Source organism: Pelodiscus sinensis, chromosome 11 (genome assembly GCF_052426305.1).
Source record: "Pelodiscus sinensis isolate ZL-2025 chromosome 11, ASM5242630v1, whole genome shotgun sequence".
Classification (NCBI taxonomy): Eukaryota; Metazoa; Chordata; order Testudines; family Trionychidae; genus Pelodiscus; species Pelodiscus sinensis.
This window is the reverse complement of record NC_143062.1, coordinates 10196668-10220007: the sequence shown is the minus strand read 5'-3', so window position 1 is coordinate 10220007 and position 23340 is coordinate 10196668. Positions and strand designations below refer to the sequence as shown.

Genomic DNA, 23340 nt, shown 5'->3' with positions numbered 1-23340 from the left:
TGCTTCTCACTTGTGTGCAGCCCCCGACTGATTTTTCAGCCCCCTCCCAAAAAAAGGCCCCCCCACCTCTGCACGAAGAAGAAACCATTGGAATGGGTCTGATTAGAGACGGGGAATGGCTCGCTCGCTACCAGAAGCCATTTTCCATTGTAGGTGTTCTCGCCTTCTTGTCCACATCCCCCCCCAGCGTGAATTAGCCGGGATATAACCCTCCCATCTCCGCACGCCTCCTGTCTGTTTCTTTTTCTTCCCCTTCATGCATCCGGCCTCCCTGTTGCTTTTGCTGAAGCCGACTCACCCGGCTACCTCTGTCACCCTCCCACTGCCTCCAGACCTGACTAGCCCCCCACTAGGAGGGCAAAGCCCAGGGCACTAGAGTTAGCCTGCTGGAGCCACCCCACCTGGCTCTGAGGGCTCAGGCTAATGGGCGCTGCCCTCCCCCCCCCCCCCCGGGAATCCCTCCCCTCAGACAGCCGAGGGATGGCGCGCACCGCGAGGTGAGACTGGCGCCGCCGGGTGAGCTGACCGCGCAGACGCCCATTTTCGCTCTCCCGCTCCAGCCACGCCCGGGCGTTATACCAGAGACACCTGCAGTTATATTGTGTGGGCCCTGCAGTCGCTCTCCCCCCCCGCCCCCCCCAGCTCCAGCACTGACTCTGCTCAACGGGCAAAGGGGCCGTTGCCCTGCAGCCCAGCAAAGAAAGGGCCCCCGACTCCTGGCTGCTGCAGCAGCAGCAGGGCCCAGTGCCCCCAGCCCTTTACTGCTGGGCAGCCCACGGTGGGTGGCTCTGGGGGGGGGGGGGCAGGAGGGAGGCGGCACGGTGTGCTCAGGAATGTACTGAGAGCTGACAGCCCCAGCTTCACCCTTCCAGCAGAGGCCCCGCCCCTTCTACACAAGGCCCCGCCCCTTCCAGGATCCTAGCACCGCCCCTTCTCACCTTACCCAGGGGCCTGGCCTGGTCCTCATCTCCCCTCCCCCCAGCTACTCATACCCTGTCTCCTCATCACAGCTCTGTCTACTGCTCTAGCTCAACGCAGCAGGCTGACCCTGCTGATCATAGCAGAGTTTTAATCCACCCCCGGGCCTTTCCCCGCCAGACCTGAGTGGATGGGGGTGTCCCAGCCATGCCTCAAGAGCTGGGGGAATGATGGAATAGCCCCTACCTGTGAGTGATTGGCCATGGGGCCGGGCTGATAACACCGGCGTCCAAGGTTAGATCCGGCAGAAGGTTCACTGCAAGGTGACCATGCTGCATGGGAGAGGCTTATGTCAGGGGCTGTCCTTATGTCAGGGGCTGTGAGAAAGGCTCAGCAGCACCCCCGCATGGCGACAGGTTTTCAGAGCTCAGCGGGTGGGGGACTGAGCTCTTTTCAAAATCTGGCCCCTCGTGCCCGGAGGTAGCAAGAAAAAGAAATGGCAGAGACGAGTAAGTGCCAGGTAGTTGTAAGAATAAAAGGTTCCGCTTCTGAGGAGCAGCAAGAGAAAAAACAAACAAACTCCAACAGCAGGAAGGCAAAGGAGACCTTGTGGGAAGAAAAAACAGGACTATGTAGCATGTTAAAGACTAACAAGATGGTTTATTAGGTGATGAGCTTTCATGGGCCAGACCCACTTCTTCAGATCAAATAGTGGAAGAAAATTGTCACAACCATATATACCAAAGGATACAATTAAAAAAAATGAACACATATGAAAAGGACAAATCAAATTTCAGAACAGAAAGGGGATGGGGGGGGGGAAGGTAAATGTCTGTGAGCTAATGATATTAGAGGTGATAATTGGGGAAGCTATCTTTGTAATGGGTAAGATAATTAATGTCTTTGTTTAAACCTAAGTGTAAAGTGTCAAATTCAAGCTAACACATAGGCCAAGGAGATCGGAGTTCTGTTTCTGTGCCACAGATTTCCTGCTCTCCGTCGGGCAAGGCACTTAACCCCCGTGCCTCGGTTTCCCAGCAGAGATACTTCCTTACTTCACAGGGGTTTTGTGGTGACACATTACATGAAAATCTGCAGCGTGCCCATGACTTGGATGGAAGACGCTCAGGGAGCAGGGTGTTGGTCCTTCGCCATCTGCTCTGTGAGGGACAGGGCCCTCGAGATAACCTCTGTTTTGTTTCCATCTGCACCTTCGTACCCAGAACGACGAGGCGTGAAATCAACAGGAGGAGAGGTGCTGAAGGCCTTGCTGGCTTGGGCCCTGAGTTGGAATTTCCCCCACAGATTAATGATTTGACTGCCTGAGCATCTTTTCAAAGGGTTTTCCCAAAGCCCCTGGAAAAGCAGCCCCCGCTTTCGGGAAAAAGGGCCACATCAGGAGCTAGCAGAAGTCAACGTCGTCGAGGGAGCTCCGGCGATGTACCAGAGCTGAGGGGTTGGCCCCAAGTGTCCTAACAAAAAGGAGGAAGGAAGGTGAATTTCTGCTTTTGAACTGGAAGGAATTCTCAGCCCGCGTTCTAAGGACCCCAGAAAAGGGATTTTCCATTCCTGCTGCCAGGTTTTTCTCTCCTCAGGCTCCATCTACACAGCCACTGGGCGCATGGTTTCCAGTGGGGGTAGACAGCTCTGAAGGAGCTAGCCCTTTGAGTCCAAACCAGCCCAGGCCCCCAAGGTATGTCCTCCGGCAAGCAGCCCCAGCCCCCTCCTTCGCGGCGCCTGCGGCACGGAAGGACCTGTTGTGAGAACAAGAGACGTCACTTCGCTGTGGAAGGGAGAACAGATGCTGCAGGGAGGGGAAAAACACAAATTCACCACCTAGTGCAGGGGTGGGCAATAGCTTTTTGCAGGGGGCCACTTCAGCATTTTTGAAGCGGCCCCGGGCCACTCCGGAAGGGGCGGGGCCTCAAGTGGAAAGGGCGGGGCCAGGATACTTCCAGGCTTCCCCACCCACAGACCCTGATGAGGGAGTTCCTTTGAGTTCCCCCTAGGCGCCCATGCCTCTGGCGGTGGGAGGAGACTTTGCTCCTCCCCCTTCTGCCCCCAGGCCAATCAAAACTTGGGGGTGGGGGAGCAGCGAAGTCTCCTCTCGCCCTAGCAGGAGTGCATGGGGCTTCTAAGCGCTGCGTGCTACTGGCAGGTGGAGGCAACTTCGTGAGCTTCCCCCTGCCCCATGCCCTAATTGGCCTGGGGGCAGGGGAGCGGCAGGGCCTCCGCAGGCCGGATCAACCTGCTTGGCCGGATCCGGCCCACGGAGGCCCTTTTGCCGAGCCCTGACCTAGTGCCAGGCCCGTCGACGGGGGCGGGGGAAGAAGGGGACAATTGCCCCAGGCTCTGGTGTTTCAAAGGCCACTACTGCTACTATGGCAGCCCGGGCCCCTTTGAATTGCTGCCTGAGCTCCACGCTGCGCCGGGCGCTCCACATGGCTTTGAGGGCTGGAGGGGGTGGGGCCCAGCGCCTGAGGCCCCACCTCTTCTGGGGCACGGAGCCAGGCTCCGCCCACATCTTGCCCCCCCGGCATAGTGCTTAAGGACCAAGAGATAATAGATAATTGGCAGGGTTTATAAATTACAGCGAAATCCACTCACCAGACCCTCATTGCACATGCACGCACTGCCAGTGAATGGGGCGACCGGCTGAAATCTACTCGCCACGGGCGAATAGAGACACCGATTTGTCGAGCCCTGATTATTGGCACAAAAATAAATACACGAGGAAATAAACTCACCCCCGTGCCCACAATTCTGCATTAAGTTGCAAGAAACTAATTAAGTGATATCATTTGTTATTCAACAAAGCAAACACCAAAGGGGGGAGGGGGAATAACGAACTTTCTACAGATGAAGAGGACAAAAAACCAGCGCGGATGTTATTTGTTCAATATCATAAGAAATTCATTAAATAGCCCGTTAGTAGACATGATTCAAACACAAGCCTCTGATCTGATAATAAAACAAATTAAGCTGTCAATTTAATTAAAAACACATTCACAGAAATGGCTGGTGCTCATTTTAAGCCATTTGTGCTAAGGCAAATAAAATAGGCCTTTATTTTACAGCATGGCTGAGGAGTTGTAGGAGAGTTTCCTCTTGAAACACAAAGAAAACTTTATGATTAAGTGGCCACATATTCAGTCTGTGGAAAAATCTGTACAGGCACTAAGGGAATCGCACTTCTTTTCCTAAGGAAAAAAAAAGAACAGCCAAGAATTAAATGAGATTTGCATATGTTTCTGGGAGAGCTGGCTTCCACAGCCTGACTCAGAGTGGTGGCAAAAGGAGTTGAGGCACAGAGGAAGGAAGATGGAAATAACAGAACCAATCTTTGGAAAGTCTGTAGTGCTGTTCATCCTACAATTTCAAAGCACTCTTGAGCTACAGAGAATGCTTGGCACATCCCATGGGTGATGGTCTGGGCCAAAGGATTCGACCCTGAGGGTTCCTTGCTCTATTCTTGGCTCGATGGGGTAATCTTGAACAAGTCCCTTCCCCTCTCTGTCCCTCTGTTTTCATACCTATCCTTGTGCCTGTAAGTTATTGATGGCAGGAAGGGTGACTTGTGTATGTATACTGTATAAATATGGCCCAGAATGGCATTGGCAATGCGATCTGCCCACTACTGACATGCAGTTATAGCTGGCATGGAACACAACAGCTGTTTAATATTGTATGTATTATATATATATATATAATGTATCCAAAAAAACAACGAGCAAGCCTGTGGCACCTTAAAGCCAGTTTATTTGGGCATAAGCTCTCATGGGCCAAACCAAAATGCATCTGACACAACGAGTTTTCACCCAGGAAAGCTTATACCCATCACATCTATGAGTCTTTCAGGTGCCACAAGACTGACTGTTTTTGTGGATACGGACAAACACAACTATCTCTCTGATATATAATGCATGTTACAAAGTGCTCATAGAGCTGAACTGAGATTAGGGCTCTGTTGTGCCCAGTATACATACCCATGATAGACGCCCGTCCCTATCCCTATAAATTGGCTAGCAGACAAAGGATGGGAGAAACGGACTCTCATTTCTCAGTCAGGCATCCGAGGCACAAATAGATTAAGTGATTTGCCCAGGGTCACATAGGGAGTCTGTAGCAGAGCAGAAAACTCAACTGAGATTCTCTTGTGTCTAAACTCAGTATCTTCACCATGGATTTTTTGTATATAGTAATAGAGGAGAAGGATTAAAGAAAGGAAATTATAAGAAATACCATGTTCTCTTATGTTTATAATAATAATGATTATTCATTTAAAAAACTGAACAAAAATTCAATTGAGTCTATTAATATTGGAAAGTGGAGTTTGGCTAAGGCATCACAGTCTTTGCAGAAATGTCAAGTGGATCACTAGTGACTAGAAGTGATGGAAGTCTCTGGTTTACCAGTCTCTCCTACCAGAGCAGAGTTTGTCACCCCCCCTCCCGAGGAGTGTCACCTACTAACCCACCATGGCCACTTTTCTTGCCTCGACCCTTTGTTCAAGTACCAACCTGGCTCCGTGTTGCAAGAGCTGACGCGTTGATGCCTTAAAGAGACAGGACCCCAGGCTACAGCCTAAGCCTCCAAAAAGCACCTGGAAGATGAATATCTGAGCTGAACCTCCCAGGTTTGCTGCCGCATAGCTACTCTCCCAATGCCAAGTCATTTATCACTGAACTAAGGCGGCTGAACAAGTTAAACAAAGCCAAAGAACTAAAATTAAAAGCAGGCCAATTCCCCTGATCGCCCCCGGGCTGAAAGCGCCGAGCCAGGGGCCTGATGGCTACGTGATAGATGAACCGTCCTCTGTCTGAACTAGTGGTTTTAGTCATTTTCTTTGTCCACCAAATTCTCCTTTAAAAGGTCAGGCCTTCTAGGCTAACTGCATCAGAGTCTTGATTTCCCACAGCCACAGGAAGCCCCCCACACTGGCAGATGGAGGGGTCTTGAGACAGGCGTAGCGAGAGTGTTATGTGCCCAGAGGCAAAGGCAAAATTTGCGCCCCCCCCCCCCCCACTGCCACCATGCAGCGCGGCCCCAAATCTGGTGCATGGCTGAGCCCAACCTAAGGGCGGGAGCTTGTACGTCTTCTCCTGCCCCCTCCATGGTGCCTGTGGACCCATGGGGCCGGGCCGGGGGCGGAGAGGTGGGGAGGAGGCTCCAGCCGGTGGCAGCGGGCAGATGAACAGGCGAGCTGAGGGATGAGCAGAGGGGGACTAAATTGGCGCCCCCCTACCATGGTGCCCGTGGACCCCTGCTTCCCACTGTCTTGCAAAACCCCAGTAATAGCCTTTAGTCTCATTCCACGGAGCTCCCCTAAAAGAGCCTCTTGCCTCATTAGCCACAGCAGGCTGGAAGGAAGGAAGGAAGGAAGGAAGGAAGGAAGGAAGGAAGGAAGGAAGGAGTGAGCATCATGGACAGCTGTAGGTAGGCAAGGAAAGGCACTTCCTTCCCAAAATTGCCTGCACGCCCCAGCCACTGGGGAGGACTGGGGACAGGGCCACAGCACAGCAGCCCCAGCCCTCCCAGTAGCCAGAGGGGCAGGGCCTCGGGCAGAAGAGGCAGGGAGGCTGGACCTATTCTTGGCCTGGCTGCCCCTCTGCAGCCCTAGTATCTCCTCAGACCCCTGTATCAGGCCTCCAGCCTGGAGGTGGGTCAGGTCCCTCTGCCTTTCATGGGGACCGCTATCCAAGGTACCCCTTATTAGCTGATCCACCTCCCTCCAAAGCTGGAGCGAGACTGCGCTCCCGCTGGCCAGCCACCTTTTTATAAGGCCTAGCTGGGCCCTGATTGGCTACGTCAAACCCGCTCACAATTGGCTCCAAGCCCCATAACCCTTTTCACACCAGTGCAGGGCAACCACCCCATCACATATGGGTCTAACCCGTCATCCATTCTCTTCTGTGCAAGTTCCAACCCACAGCACAGCTGAGCGAGAAGGCCAATGCTGGGTTTTGAAAAGCCTAGTTGCTACGTCCATTCGACACGCACACAAAAACGAGCATCAGAAGTTGGCCCAAGAGGCAGCAACGCATCGGCATGAACCCGTGGCACTTCTCCTGTCTGCTCAGCCTCTTTATGTCCCTCGTCACTATAGGGCCATGCCCTGGGCTTGAGAAAACCAAGTTAGCTTGTGGCTAGGACACGGCAGTTTTTCTATCCTCAGCCTTTGCTCCCTCTTCTCTGTAGGCCCTTTGCTGCAGTACCCGGGAAGTCCTGTGCCAATTGGTGGCTAGCCAAAAGGGTAAACAGACTGAGATCGGTCTGCCTCCCCGAGCCGCGTGGCTGCCAAGAATCAGACGTGACTCTGTGTGGTTTATAGCTAGCTGCTGTACCAGGGAGCAGAAACAAACCAGGATGGTAGGAACAAGCTCTTCTCCTACAAAACTCATCTGTGGCTTTTCTTGGGCCCTGGCCTCTAGTTAAAACCAGCATCTTTTCACAGCAGCAGTGGCAAGCTATCATCTTCCAGCCATTGGCAAGTGACAGGGACGACAGCCTGGCCATAGTCTGATGCATTGTCAGCGCTCTTGATCTTGTTGGCCAGCCATGTTAATTCATCACACTTCATGTGGCTTAACACCATTGCGTGTTGACTGCAGACGGCTTGTTCCTTTCTCGCCATTCACTCTTGTAGTTTTGTTTGCTTAGGTGTTTTCTTCTCTCCCGTACGATAAAGGCACTGAGAGTATAAGGACAGCGGAGGGTGATACCACTGCTCAGCTGTTGCCGCAGTCTGCTTTTTTGGAGGTGCAGTGACAGCTGGGTTCATTCACTGGATGAATGTCCCTCTCAGGAGAGTGCAGGTCTAATGAGGATCACAGTTCTGGAGACAGGCAGCTTCCAGGGGAATGATACTTTCCAGCATGCAGAGCCGTCACCCCTAACTTGGGCAAGTTGTAGTTAATGGCATGTCCCCTGCACAGGCATATTCTGAAGGAGATTCTCTCCTGCTGCAAAATACACAGAGTCTGTCTCTGCCCTCTCCGGAGCAACCCCTGGTCCGTGGCGTGTTAGGTCATCCTAACATTTCACCAGTTAATTGATTAACCAGGATTTTACATCCCTACTGTGGATTAAACTAGGCTTCATATTCAGAAAATGTAGAGGCCAGAAGGGAGCATTGTGATAATCTAGTCTCACCTTCCCAATTATTCCCTATGTTGTCCGGGCACCGTCTACATGAACGCGGGGTTATCTGCACGCACCATCAGCAGAATACTTTTTACTTTTCTTACAGACTCAACCCACCTTCCCCTCTGGCAACTCGGAAGTGCTGCATTGAAACCAGTGACTTTGCTGCCATCTCTATTTTAAAAGGTGCGACTTCCTTTCCTTTGCCAGGCCTATTTCTGGGCCCCTGTCCTAGTAACGGGTTACAATGTTTCTAAACAGTGCTGTGACACATTGGCAGGATGTGTTGGCCTTACGCTCTGCGGCTGACACACTGCCAGTTGCGGCTCTTCATTAACAGACAGCATCCCTCAGGTCAAGTGGTAGAGGGCTGGCACTTTGCACCCAAGGGTGCCAGGTGTAAGCCCCGCTGACTGAGGCTCCCAAGGGAGTGTTACCGCACGTTGCGTCTTCCACAGAGAGGAAATTGAGGCCCAGAACCATTTGCCAAGGCTGCCGAGTCAGAAATAGAAAGCAAGTTTCCTGCTTCCCACTACTCTAATTATGGGCAATACATTATCCCAGGGACAGAATCATAGAATTGTGGGGCTGGAAGAGACCTCAGGAGGTCTGTGATGGATCGGAGGAGTGCGGCCAGTACCCGGTGACTAAGGGGTTAAACTCAGGTAGCTAGCAAAGGTGCTGGCAGTGGGCCAGAAGAACCAATGGGGATACGGTGCTGAGATCTGAGTTGTATAAGATACCCCACGTGCTTTCTTTGTGTGGGGAAGTTAAGCCAGGAGTTGAGACACACAGAGGCTGTGTCTAGACTGGCCACTTTTTCCAGAAAATCAGCCGCTTTTCCAGAAAAACTTGCCAGCTGTCTACACTGGCCACTTGAATTTCTGCAAAAGCACTGATGATCTCATGTAAGATTGTCAGTGCTTTTGCAGAAATACTATGCTGCTCCTGTTCGGGCAAAAGTCTTTTTCTGAAAAACTTTTGTGCAAAAGGGCCAGTGTAGACAGCAGAGATTTGTTTTCCACAAAAAAGCCCCGATCACGAAAATGACGATTGGGGCTTTTTTGTGGAAAAGAGCATCTAGATTGGCCACGGACACTTTTCCGCAACAAGTGTGTGACGGGGTGAGGCAACCCCGCACTAAAGGGGCCCCCCCCAGCGAGGCTGGGAAAAGCGGCGCGGCTTGTCTAGCCGCTGCCGAGGACGCGTCCGGTGGGGTAACCGGGACGCGCCGCTCGGCAGGCGGTCGAGCTGGCGGGACCCCGAGCAGCGTGGGGGAGGGTGGTGACGGGGTGAGGCAACCCCGCACCAAGGGTGCCCCCCCCAGCGGGGCAGAAACGAGCGCCGCAGCTTGGCCCGCCGCCGCCGGGGACGAAGGCAGCGGGGCAGCCGGGACACGCCGCCTGGCTGGCGGCTCCACGGACGCAGTCCGGAACATCGCGGGGGAAGGACCCCCCGCGGTAAGGTCAGCAGAGACAACGGGGAAGGAACGTCACCCCACCAGCCTCGGGGCAGGCAGCCCCGCGGATGCCCCCAGCCAGCCCTATGCTCCACAGCTGCGGGAGACAGGGAGGACGCTGGGGGTGAGGGGAAACAGCTGGGGAGGAGAAGCTGGAGCCGCGGGTGAACACAGGTGTGGGTGCTCTGGAGGGGCGGGGGCGGCACCTTCCCCAGGTATAAAGCCAGCAGAAGCAGAAGCAGAGGGGAGGACGAGGAGGAGGACGCTGGAGGGAGAGACTGAGCGGCACGAGGAGGCAGCAGGACAGGCCGGCTGGTGAGCGGATGAGCGAGGGCATGAGGAAGCAGCCCAGGGCGGGTGTACTGGAGCCCGAGGGTTGATGTGTTGCAGCTCCGTGCCCCATCAGCCAGGTTGGGGGAGAGAGGAGCATCTCCCCCGCATTAGGGCCCTGGGCTGGGGTCTGGAGAGAGGGAGGGCCCGGACCCCCCTCACCTCCTCGCTCGTGGGATCGTCTGGGCAACCGACGGGAGGGTCAACCCGGCGCCGCGTCACGGAGACTGGGATCGTCCGGAACGGCGACCGGGATGGCGGGGATACCCAGGTCGGGGTGGGCCCGTGGACACCGTAACAAAGTGCTTTTGTGGAAAAGCGTCCTGCCAATCTAGACGCGCTTTTCCGAAAATGCTTTTAACGGAAAACTTTTCCGTTAAAAGCATTTCTGGAAAATCATGCCAGTGTAGACGTAGCCAGAATGATTTAAACCCAGGCAGGATTACCATGCCTCCAAGGAATTCGGGGCAGGCATGGAAGTGGACTGAACCAGGAACAGATTGTGAGTACCTAAAGGGAAATGTGTATTTAGTCGCAACTGGGGTCGTTTTCTTTATTTTTGTGGTTTGGTTTGAACTGCTCTGTGTGAATCTATGCCTCCCCTCCCCCATTCACCGTCTAGGATTTGTTCCCAGAGATTTCCTCTGTGGTTTAATTTGTTTTACTTCGTTGCTTCGTGACACCTCGCAATCCGGTCTGCTTTATCAACTATATCTTTTGTTTTGTTAATAAAACTCATTTTTAAGGTGATGATTTGATTCTTGTGTCCTGGAAAGGAACGGGGGCTCTGTGTGTGTCTGCCTGCCTAAGATGAGTGGTCAGCTACCAGAGACAGCACTTTGTTTTCTCTTTCTTTTTCAAACTCTCTTGTGGCAAAGGAGCTTGGGGTTACCCCTCTGGAGGAAGTCCAAGTGTTTCTTCCTGGGTTCAAGGAGAAAGGGTTTTTTTTCTTTTGTTTCACTTGGTGGTGGCAGCTACCCCCCAAAGTCAGTACATCTGGGACTCTGGGGAGGGTGTTTTTTTTTTGTTGTTTTTTTTGTAAGCAGAGCCTACAAAGGCAAGATATTTAAGGTATTTGTGGGCCCCCACCTTCTGCACTTGGAGTACCAGAGTGGCGATCCGCTCTGACAAGGTCGTTGAGTTCAATCCCCTGCCCAAAGCAGGACTAATCCCAACTCAATCATCCCAGCCAGGGCTTTGTTAAGCTGGGACTTAAAAACCTCTAGGGATGGAGATTCCTCCACCATCGTAGGCAACCCATCCCAGTACTTCACCACCCTCCTAGGGAAATTTTTTTTCCTAATATCCAACCTAGACCTCCCCCACTGCAACTTGAGACCATTGCTCCTTGTTCTGCCATCTGTGACTACTGAGAACAGCCTCTCTCCATCCGCTTTGGAACCTCCCTTCAGGAAGTTGAAGGCTGCTACCAAATCCCCCCTCACTCTTCTCTTCTGCAGACTAAACAAACCCAAATCCCTCAGCCTCTTCATTATGAGCTGCAGCCCCCTAATCATTTTGCTGCCTTCTGCTGGACTCTCTCCAGTGCGTCCACATCCTTTCTGCAGTGGGTGGGTCCAGAATTGGCCTCACCAGTGCCAAATAGAGGGGAATAATCACTTCCCTAGATCTGCTGGCAAAGCTCCTACTAATGCACCCCGATATGCCCTTAGCCTTCTTGGCTACCAAGGCACTCTGGTGACTCCTATCCAACTTCTCCTCCACTGTAATCCCCAGGTCCTTTTCTGCAGACAGGCAACAATGCTAATAGCATTAAAACTCATTTAAGATCTGATAAGGAACAAAATTAATGGTGGTGGCTGCCACTAACCTGCTGTTAATTCTCTAGTTCAGCGCTCCAGAGATGACTGTTATTGTACATTTGGGAGGCGTGCTCGGACTGGAGCCATCCATCAATTAGCTGAGCGGGTTGCTGTGTTTTAGTTGACAATGGGCGGATAAGTTGAAGGTTAAATGCTATTTATTCCTTGACACTCTAATAAGGAGATTGTACCCAAAAGCTGTTAGTATTGAACACAATAGCCACAGGAATGTCCGACTCACCAAAACGGATTAGCCATTTTCTGCCTAGTCTCAGCCCCAGACTTTTCCACAAGCTTGTTTCATCAATGCCTAACACCAGAAGGGACCACTCTGATCATCTCTTCTGATGCCTTTTATAGCACAGGACAGACCTTCCCCAACATCTTTCCGACAGCACGTCTTTCAGAAAACCCTCCAATCCTGGTGTAAGAATTGTCTATAATAAAGAATCCACCATGACCCTTGCTGAATTGTTCCAACAATCAGGGCCGTCCCACCTCAGGCCCCGCCCCCAACCTGCCTCTTCTCCACCCCCTCTCCATACCTTCCCTTAGCCCCGCCCCTGCTACTTCTTTCCTTCTCCTCTTGTACTCATTGGCTGAAGCCAATTTCGAAATAATTTCAAAATAACAGAATTGCCGTGTAGAGACAAGTGGAGGTGAAAGAAGAAGGCCCAATTTACAAATGCTAACATCCACGTGACACCAGTAACCAGCCGAGCACAAGGGGGCATTTAAGCTGCTTTTCACAAGGGGGCATTTAAGTATTTAGCTGTGATCCACGTTGCTCCTGCAACTCTAACTTGGCTTTCAGTGCCTGGGTTCAAACAACGGCCAAATCTCCGGGTCCCACGACCAGCGTACTTTCGGGATGTGGCTTCACAGTGCAATTGTTGTCATGTTGCTGGAAAGGCAAAGAACAGCCTCCCAGGTTCATTTGGACCCAGAAGTAGAAACGCGTTTCTGTGGTTACAGGTGCACTGCAGCGGCTTCCTTGCGAGTGGATGTGGCTCACGTGGCACTCCAATCTCACATGCTACATGGTGCTCTGGCAGAGCTCCAGGAAAAGAGAGTTGCAGGCCTGGGGCCTAGCAGAGAGTGACACAACCAGACCTGGTAAGCACAGAGGCTATGTCTACACTCACGGCTTCTTGCACGAGTAATATGCAAATTAGGCTAAGCGTGGAATATTGCCAAGCTTCGTTTGCATACTTAATGAGCCACCATTTTTTTCAGAAGAGGCTCTTGCGCAAGAAGGAGCGTCTACACTGCCCTTTCTTGCGCAAGAAAAACCCTCTTGCGCCATGCCGTTCTTCCTGAAAAGTAACAGGTGTAACAGCATTGCGCAAGAGGGTTTTTCTTGCCCAAGAAGGGGCAGTGTAGACGTTCCTTCTTGCGCAAGAGCCTCTTCTGAAAAAAATGGTGGCTCGTTAGGTATGCAAATGAGGCTCGGCGATATTCCGCGCTTAGCCTCATTTGCATATTACTCGCGCAAGAAGCCGCGAGTGTAGACATAGCCTGAGTGTTCCTTAAGGGCAGCAGGAAGAAGCCAGAGAGGAAGCCATATTGTGGAGAGACGCTAAGAGCGCGTGGAGAGACATCAAGGTATTTTGAAAGGGGCGGGTGAGAACGATATTTTTCCATTGGTGAAGTCCCAGGCGGGCCCTTTTTAGAAGTGGGTTCATCATTGCCACAGAGGCCTCTGAGATGAGCTGCCTGCGGCCCCTTTTGGAACGCCCAAGGCAAGCTGCGCAGCGTGGTCACAGTGGAAGCTGGCCCGGAGCGAGAGAGACCGGTCGGCATTAACCAAACAGGAGCCTGGCCTGTGTCGCACTCCAACTGTATCGGTCCAGAGTCCTTGTCTTGCCGTTACTTCCCCGTGCTGGATTCCCTCACCAGCGCGCTTTCTCTGATTCATTGCATCCTGCCCCTCCCCTCGCCCCGTTTTCTCAGCGTTTTCTTCCCCTCACTTCTCAGAAAATGTGCTTATCTAACCAAAACATTTCCCATTCCCAGAAGACCCATTTCGGCTTGTCTGTTGTATCCTACTCTCTCCATTTTCCTGTAACTGCGTCTGTCATGATCCACGCTTCCAAACAGCAATGAGTCATACGCAGCCTCTTCAGGGATCCCGCTTAGGAAGAAGTCTACACATTTGTTTCCCTTCTTGTTCTAAGCGGCTGCATCCCCAGTGCCCAAGCAGATTGCCGACAAGTCTGTGGCCTGAGCAGAGATCTCAGCATTGCTAGCTGGCGGCTAGTTAATTGTTCACTACAAAATCCTCATTCTACCTGGGTTTAGGAAGTGCTTTGCATTTGACTGGTAAATGGCTACTGAATTTTAAAACTAAGGAGTTCCTCAGAGCACATCTAGATAATTAATAGTCTGACGTTTTGCCTCGCGGATTATAGCGACAATTGTTGAGAGTCGGCTTGTTTCCTTCGTGAACAGGCAGCATGCGCCAGCATCACAGAGAGGTCTTACGGCCACCCTCCCCATATCATTCAAACTCTCGCTCTATGAAATTGTAAATCCCTCAGGACTGGGACTGTCCTTTGGTTCTGTGCTTGCCCAGGGCCTAGCGCAATGGGCTTCTGGATGCTATAGGAATGCAAATAACAAATACAGGTTGAACCTCTCTTGTCCGGCACCCTCGGGACCTGACCGGTGCCGAACCAGAGAATTTGCTGGACCACGGGAGGTCAATATTGTCTAGCAGCCTTTCCAACATGTCCATGGCTTGCTAGGCTCTTAGAAGACATTTAGGGGTAAATTAGAACTAAATAGCAGCACAGAACACTGAGAGCCAGGCCTGGTGGCTGTAAACAAACTTCATAGGATTGCAGGAAACTTGGCCACCCCCATGGTAAGTGGGCACCCAGCTAACTGAAACCACGCCGGACCATGGATGGAGCTAGACCAGAGAGTTCTGGATTACAGAGGTTCAACCTGTACATAAATAAAAGGGCACCACATACCACCTCAGAGAACTGGAAGGGACCTTGCGAGGTCATCAAGTCCAGTCCCCTGCTCTCACAGCCAGACCAAGTACTATCCCTGACAGATCTGCACCCTCAAGGATTGAACTCACAACCCTGGATTTAGTAGGCCAATGCGCAAACCATTGAGGTATCCCTCATGACCCAGGGTGAGCACCAAGTATGGGCCTCCATGGGTTAATCAGTTTTCTGCTGCTCTTCCAGCTTAGCTGCAAACTCTGCAAGAGCTAAAGTAAGTAGAAGTCTACATGGAGGGAACTGTGGGCATGAACTCCCTCCGGAATAAGAGCAGAAATGACAGTTCCCTTCAGCTGGGAGTCTGACTCCCAACAAAACTTCCCGGTGCTGAGTAAGTGGCTGGCTATTTGTGCGCTTGTCTCATCGCTCACTGCCTTCAGAAAAAGCACCACGACATCGGTAGTGTAGCTGGAGGAGGGAAGCGGCAACAGCCACCAGGCTGGGCGTCGGGATGGAATTGACCGTGCTGGCGTTTGGCAAGATCTCAGAGGCAACCCCCCTGCATTAGAAGGCAGGAGAAGTGTAAAGCCTCCAGGAGAGGAGGACAGTTGCTTACATCTCATTTGAAAGAGGCCGCAGAGTGCCCCGCGAGCGTCATGGAATGCTCTTTTCTGGGCGATGTTTAACTTGATCTTCAAATACCGGCCAAGAATGCATTTGGCAACCACTGGCGACGTCGGAGAATGAAAGCCAGACAAAGGTTGCCACTCTGTTGCTGTGCTTTCTCTCTGCCGTGGTACCCTTTGACCCTGCGGCAGGACATGGGAGCCTGAATCCAGAAAGATTTAAGGCAAGCGATGCTCAGACATCCTGCTGCCGGAGGCAGGGAAGAGCAGGAATGAAACAAAATAGATTTAAAAAAAAAAAGTCACAAGTGTATTTCCAGCAAAGAAAGTGGATGGAGTTTTCTAAACAGTCCCAGTTTCCGGGGTTTCCTCCTCTCCCTCCTCTTACTTGCAGGCAAAGTAGAGCAGGACTCTGAGAGTGTGGGGCCAGAAAAAGGGCCATGCTTTGCAGCCATGTGAGTCTCTCTCTAAAAGTCCCATTTGGATTGTCTTAGCTTGTTCTTCCAGCAAAGCCAGAAGGTTAAATTGATGTCACTTCCTCTCCAATTCCCAGAATATGCAGCACTGCCAGCAAAAGGGCTCTGAGCTCATTGCAAAGACAGACCCAGGCCCTGTCAGCGACAGCATTAGTGGAATTAGCCGCACAGAACCATAAATACATAAAGGGCATCCATCATTGGTCTCAACAACCTAATTCTGAGAAGATGCGTTTCCTGCCGAAAGAGCCAATTGCAAAGTCGGCCTTCTAAAGCATCCCGTACCAGTCAGATCTGGGGATGTGCCGGGAGGAGGGAACGTGTCTTGTCATTAGCGACAGGGGAATGTTGCCAGCATCACTGCTCTTGGCAGGTGAGGGCTGCGATTGCTAGATTTGCAGGCTGAACAGAAGACACATCCGCCGAGTCACCCATGTGTTTAAACCCAGACCCTTTCCTTCATCACCACTTCATACACAGGCGCCGCTCGCTCGGTTTTCCCGAGCTAAATATTGCTCATCTGTTGAAATAGACAGGAGATCTCCAAAGGGGGCACAAGGCGAGGGGAAAATCCAAATGCTGCCGGAAGCGGGGCTGCCGAGTCAGTAGGGGATGGTCTTCTCTCTGTCCCAAGCTCTGGGCTGGGGTCTGGAGGATAACTGTGATGTCGTTTTCCGATAAGACCTACAATCAAGGTGCTGAGCTCATGGAAGGTTTTGCAATGGTGGATTGTTAATCTCAGTGTCCTCCGCAGCTTTGGAAATGGGTGTGCACATCTGCCAACAAGTTCCCGTAGCATTTCATTATTTTTCCCATACAAACCCATGGATTATTGTCTACTATGTGTATTGTGGTCAGACCTACTGATCTCGACTATGCACAGTAAAAAGCCCCCTTCAAACCATGTCTGTACTATAGATCCTCATTTTACAGACAGGAAAACTGTGGCACAGAGAAATAAATGAACTTGCCCCAGGCCACACTGGGGCTGTGTCTAGACTGCATCCCTTTTCCGTAAAAAGGATGCAAATTAGACACATCGCAATTGCAAATGAAGCAGGGATTTAAATCTCCCCCCCCCACCGCTTCATTTGCATAAACATGGCTGCCGCTTTTTTCCAGCCCGGAGTTTTGCCGGAAAAAAGCGCCAGTCTAGACGGGGATCATTCGGAAAATAAAGCCTTTTCCAAAAGATCCCTTATTCCTTATTTTAAGAGGAATAAGGGATCTTTCGGAAAAGGCTTTATTTTCCGAAAGATCCGTGTCTAGACTGGCGTTTTTTTCCGGCAAAGCTCCAAGCCGGAAAAAAGCGGCAGCCATGTTTATGCAAATGAAGCGGGGGGATTTAAATCCCCGCTTCATTTGCAATTGCGATGGGTCTAATTTGCATCCCTTTTACGGAAAAGGGATGCAGTCTAGACACAGCCTGGCTGTGTCTAGACTGCCAGGTTTTTCTGCAAAATCATCTGCTTTTGCGGAAAAACGTGCCAGCTGTCTACACTGGCCGCTTGAATTTCCGCAAGAACACTGATGATCTCATGTAAGATTGTCAGTGTTCTTGCGGAAATACTGTGCTGCTCCCATTCGGGCAAAAGCCCTCTTGCGCAAATCATTTGCGCAAGAGGGCCAGTGTAAACAGCACAGGACTGTTTTCTGCAAAAAAAGCCCCAATCGCGAAAATGGCGATCGGGGCTTTTTTGCGGAAAAGAGTGTCTAGATTGGCCACGGACGCTTTTCCGCAAAAAGTGCTTTTGCAGAAAAGCGTCCTGCCAATCTAGATGCGCTTTTCCGAAAATGCTTTTCACGGAAAACTTTTCCGTGAAAAGCATTTCCGGAAAATCATGCCAGTGTAGATGTAGCCCCTGGGTGTTTGGGAATTAGTCCCAGATCTCCCATCTTAATTGGCTCAGAACTCCTGGAGCACCATGGGCCGGTCAGTGCTTCCGGGCTAGCACACTCATCCCCGCCCATGTCGCTGCTACAACAGCCAGGCCATGCACTGATCCTGGGCCAAACTCATTGCTGGCACCAAAGGTCGCACCAGTCCACTGACTGCCGCTGAGTCCAGCCATGAGTTTGGCTCCAGCCTTCCCAATGCCCGCTTTGCAATTACAGCGAGGGAAAGAAAAACACCCAAGACATTTACAAAAAATTCCTCGCTTTGGACTCATTTGTTGTCCTGCTGGAGTCAATGGGAGTTTTTGGATAGCACCCCGAGAAAACAAAACAGAACAATTCTTCTAACTGCAAACGGGTCCTTTCTTAGAAAAGCAAAACCAAAGGACATGACTCAGTCACGGAGGTAACACTTCCTCTTCTCACAGCCTCAGCCTGTTGCTGCCAGCACCTGGCTGACAAGGGATTACAGAGCTGTCTGCTCTGAAGAAGTGAGACGTAAGGTCTGCGGTGAAAATTGAAAATATGCGGGCAACTTAGTTACATGGACTTAATTACAGAGTATGTTCAGGATCTTTAAAGGGTCTAACTTTTGAATGCCTGACGTTCCTAGGTTTGTTGTTTGTAATACTACTATGTTGTAAGCCCACTTTTCATTCCAGAGGAGGCCAACGTTTTAAAGGTGCAGGATTTTAAAGGCAGCAGAGACCTCTTACAAACAGAGGCGATAGGATTTCGGGAGGAATTTCTCCATCAGGCCCATGTCTTGTTGTTGAATTAGAGCATCTCTTTCAGATAGCCCCTTCGGCCTGATCTGAAGGTGCCAAGCGAAGGCGTATCGTCCATATCCCTTGGCAACCTGTCCCAATGCTCAAGAACAGTGACGCTTCGAAACGTGCGCCTGATTTCTAGCCTGAATTCGTCCGGCTTTGGCGTCCAGCCATCTGACCTGACACTGTCTGCGTGCAGCCACTCCTGTTGACTGGTGCACACAATTGTAGAATAGCATTTAGGGCAGGAAAGGAAGATCCCTGCATCCCATGGAAATGTGGTGAGCAGGCAGAAGGCACTTACTCAAACAAGCCAGTCGCCCCTTTCGTGGTCTCTTGTGACCAACAGCGCAGGATCCAACATAGCATCCAAAGGAAAGGGACCATGTCGGCAAAGGCCATGGGCAGGCCCATCGACGGGGGGTAGCAAAGGGGCAAATTGCCCCGCAGCCCAGCAATTCTAAGGCGCCCAGGGCTCCCGGCCCTTTAAAATGCCTCCGGAGCCCCAGTGCACTGCACTCCATGCGTCTCTGAGGCTGGGAGGGCACACCAAGCTCCGGGCGGTGCGGAGGGCTTGGGGGTGCACCATGCTCCGGGCGGTGCGAAGGGCTTGGGGGGTGCACCATGCTCCGGGCGGTGCGGAGGGCTTGGGGGGTGCACCATGCTCCGGGCGGTGCAGAGGGCTTGGGGGGTGCACCATGCTCCGGGCGGTGCGAAGGGCTTGGGGGGTGCACCATGCTCCGGGCGGTGCGGAGGGCTTGGGGGGTGCACCATGCTCCGGGCGGTGCGGAGGGCTTGGGGGGTTCACCATGCTCTGGGCGGCGCGGAGGGTTTGGGGGGTGCACCATGTTCCGGGCGGTGCGGAGGGTTTGGGGGGTGCACCATGTTCCGGGCGGTGCGGAGGGTTTGGGGGGTGCACCATGCTCCGGGCGGGGCGAGGGCTTGGGGGGTGCACCATGCTCCGGGCGGTGCGGAGGGCTTGGGGGATGCACCATGCTCCGGGCGGTGCGGAGGGTTTGGGGGGTGCACCATGTTCCGGGCAGTGCGGAGGGTTTGGGGGGTGCACCATGCTCCGGGTGGTGCGGAGGGTTTGGGGGGTGCACCATGCTCCGGGCGGTGCGGAGGGTTTGGGGGGTGCACCATGCTCCAGGAGGGGCGGAGGCCTTGGGGGGTGCACCATGCTCCAGGCGGGGCGGAGGTCTTGGGGGGTGCACCATGCTCCGGGCGGTGCAGAGGGTTTGGGGGGTGCACCATGCTCCAGGCGGGGCGGAGGTCTTGGGGGGTGCACCGTGCTCCGGGCGGTGCGGAGGGTTTGGGGGGTGCACCATGCTCCAGGCGGGGCGGAGGTCTTGGGGGGTGCACCATGCTCCGGGCGGGGCGGAGGTCTTGGGGGGTGCACCATGCTCTGGGTGGGACAGAGGGCTGACTGCCCCACTCCCACTTTTTCTGCCTGAGGCGGTGTCCCTTTTGGGACCACAGAGCTCCTCCTCCTCCTCCCCCCACATGCTTTGCCCAGGGGTTTGCATCTTCACCTTGTATAACATTGCGTCCTGGAGGCAGAGACACCAGCAGCAGCTCAGAGTTAGCTGACAAACCGAAGAGGTAAATGGGTCACCGGCAGGAAAGACCCCTCCGCTGCTGCTAACAGCATCCCGTGTCAAAGCCTAAAACCTCACGGACCGGACCCTCCGTCCTGGCCACGCTCTGCAGGGAGTCTGCAACACACAGAAACGTCTCCTGCTCCTCACGGTCCCCTCTGCTTCTTCCGCAGCCCCTCTCTGTGCTCAAACACGGCAGGCACTCCCCTACCCCCAAACTCACACATGGACTGGACGTATTTCTGCTCAAAGAACCCAAAGGGGATTTTGCCTTGGGATAAAACGCCAGCTGCAGAGGGGCCTGGCTGTGGATTGTGGGGCTCTGTGAGGGCTCTGGCCTGGCGGAGCTGCTCTGACATTCCTCCTGAGCTGGAGATTAAGGGGATGAAGACACAAGCCTGGCAGAGCTCACCTACAGGAAGTTTATTTCACTCCTTAAGCCAGATCCCAGCCCCTGGCTCCTCTGTGCCAGGCACAGCCCTGGGAAGGGGGTGCTAGACCGGCCGCTCGCTGCGCTGCCAGGCGTCGGTCTGTTCCTGCGCAGCAACGTGAAGCAGCCTCAAGAATCTTCAGAGCTCTCCAAGTCTCGTAAGTGGCTCCAAAGGCTTCCAAGAGGCCCTTCCGGCAGCAGCAACACGCCCACCACGCCCCGTCTTTCAGCTGCCCTTGGGCCCAAAATACAGCTTGAGTCTGGGGAAGGAGGGCCAGCAGCGAGCTGGGGTAGCCGCTTGTATGCCAGGCTGGCCAATCTGTGGCAGGTAGGATAGGGAGCTAAGAAGCCATTTTCTTCCGGGATTTCTTCCCTGATCATTATCCACTCTGTGTGTGTGTGTGTGTGTGTGTGTGTGTGTGTGTGTGTGTGTGTGTGTGTGTGTGTGTCTCATTGTGAGTGTGAGTGTGTGTCTCATTGTGAGTGTGAGTGTGTGTCTGTGTGTGTTCATAAGCTGTTTGATCTCTTCTGTGTGACCCTCTTACAGATCAGCAGCATAGGGAGGGAAGCACAATGGTGAACCAGAGAGGAGGACTGGGTGCCCAGTAATTGTACAGTAGCATTGTCAGGTTACTGTGCTGGGACCTACCATGGCCCTGGAATTGGCCCGGACTATGAGCAGTAGCCCGAGCAGGTTGCACTAGCTCAACCTTAGACTTCTAGGGAAAACACTCCCATCCTGTCCTTTATCTTTAGCACGGTTTGCCAGAGTACCTGAGGTGTGAATGGAAAAGCCCTGGATACCTGTATGGCAAACTCCTATTCACCCAATCAAACTGCGATATCATGTCCATGGCCTTGGTTTTGAAGCAAACCAGAGACCTGCCTAGAAAACATTATCTCCTCTGCTACACAATTCCGCACCTTGTTCCCAAAAGGCTGCGGCGATTCAGCATTCGGCTCCACAGGCTCTTTGGAGTCGTATTTGCAGAAACAAACTGAGTTCCCCAATACTCAAGTCCAGTGGATTTTTCAGTAAGGGGATGGACAGAGGGACCTCCTGCATGAGAGAGATTACCTCAGAAAACATCTCATTCCCTCCAGGCCACCAAGCAGCTTCCCCCCCTTTGGCACCTCCTACCAGCCTGGCCAGAGCCAGAGCCAGGCACCCTGGGAGAGAATAGGGTTGGGTCTTTGCTCTCCCTGTGATGTGGGGAAATCACACTGGCACAGCCGGAGGCCAGAGAACCATGTTTATTAGCGCTGTACAAATACACCAGGCCTAGCTACCTGTGTGTGCTGCTGTTTGGGCTCCCACACTCGAGGTCCCCAAACTGCGTAAGGAAAGATCAGCCAGCTCTATACACTCCAACTCAGAGACCCCCCCAGGGTTACCGCTAGCCCCGCAGCACCAACGGAGTCCCCTCCCTGAAAGCAGACAGCACGGAGCGAGCGCCTCAGAACCATCCCACTATCACACACACTATCACACCGACTCCACCCTTCTCCCTGAAGAACGCCTCTCCCTCAGCACTGACATTAACTCCCCTGCCGCTGCATTGCCACCATCCCCAGCAGCAAAGTGCCCTGTGTCCTGTGTATGCCTCATCTCCCGGGCTGCCCTTAGCCTAAATCTATTTATTGTTCCTTGAAATGCTCAGGTACCCCCTGCATACTAGTAAAAACATCTAGCTCCTGATAAACAGAGCGGGCAGGAGGAGGTGTTAAGCTCCAAAACCAGAGAAGGCTTGGACTAGTAGAGTTTCCTTGGAAAGTGTTTGAAGTGTAGACCCAATCTGGAAACATTTCAGAGCCTCCAAAACTGTGCCAGTAAATTCCCCATTCTTGTTACAGTCCAAAGGTTTCCCATCCTTATTCTTTCTAACTACCTGAAATGTCTGAGTTCTTATCACTAGAGCCCTGCAAATCTGCTTTATATCTTCAGGTATCCATATCGGCAGATGCAGCTGTAGATATCCATGGCTCATTTTTGCAGATACAGATGCAGATACAAATTTCATATCCGCGCAGGGCTCTACTTGTCTAAGCACAGTTTTCATTACAGAATAGCAAGACAGACACAGGCTGAATAAAAAGGGGCTTAAGCTGGGATGTATTTTGGAGTTTTGGGGAAAACATATATTGAGGAATATTTGAAAATATAAATGCTATTTCCCATGTATTCAGCCAAATGTAAATGCTGTTTCACATCTCTTTACGACAACAGGCTGGTAATCACAACAATTCCTGATGAGGAAAAGACACATCTCCTCTCTTTGACACCTGGGGAAGTTCATTTGATGTGACTAAAACCTAGGATTTGGTAGATGAAGCATCTTTACAGCTTTTTTATACGTGTGCCGCCTGTGATTGTGTGGCACTGAACCGCTCAGCGTTGTAGCGTGTATCGTGACACAGCTTGCTTTAAATGGTTCGGTATCATGGTGGCTTTGTGGCGGCTGTAGTAGGACTGTGTCAGCTCTCTACAGTGGTGCTTTGTTGACTATTTTTCAACCGAGATCTAGGACTCAGCTTCAGTCCTCTCTGTGACAGACGGCAGGGATCCCCTTGAATGTGAGGTTTTGTTTACTGCTATAGCGCTCTCTGACCTGGTAGATGGCCCTCTCCCACCTGGGTAGAGTTTGGTGCATGCTCAGGCCATGCCAACGGTGGGAGGAGAAACACGAGCCAGGCTACAGCTGCCTCTTCTCCCGTCTCATTGCTCCTTGAGGATTTCTCCTCAGTCTGAAGGGAAACTCGAGGGTCCTGGCTGTGTCCGGCTGGTAGCCCAGGGGGACTTAACTGATAAAGCAAGTCTGATGTAGTTGAAGCCTGGAAGAGGTGACATAGGAGAGAGCCCAGCTTCTGTTTCTCTCAGCTGCCGCAGGAACAAGGCCTCCATCTTTTTTCTCTC

The 23340-nt window shown here is 52.5% G+C and overlaps 1 long non-coding RNA gene across 1 annotated transcript in view; it reads right to left on the bottom strand.

Moving 5' to 3' along the window:
• Positions 1–1586: 1586 nt before the first annotated feature.
• LOC149523777 (uncharacterized) overlaps positions 1587–23340 on the bottom strand; it is a 40749-nt gene continuing 18995 nt past the window's right edge. Inside the window, exon 3 of the long non-coding RNA XR_016350412.1 lies at positions 1587–4118. This is a non-coding gene — a long non-coding RNA (uncharacterized LOC149523777). The remainder of the gene's footprint in view (positions 4119–23340) is intronic.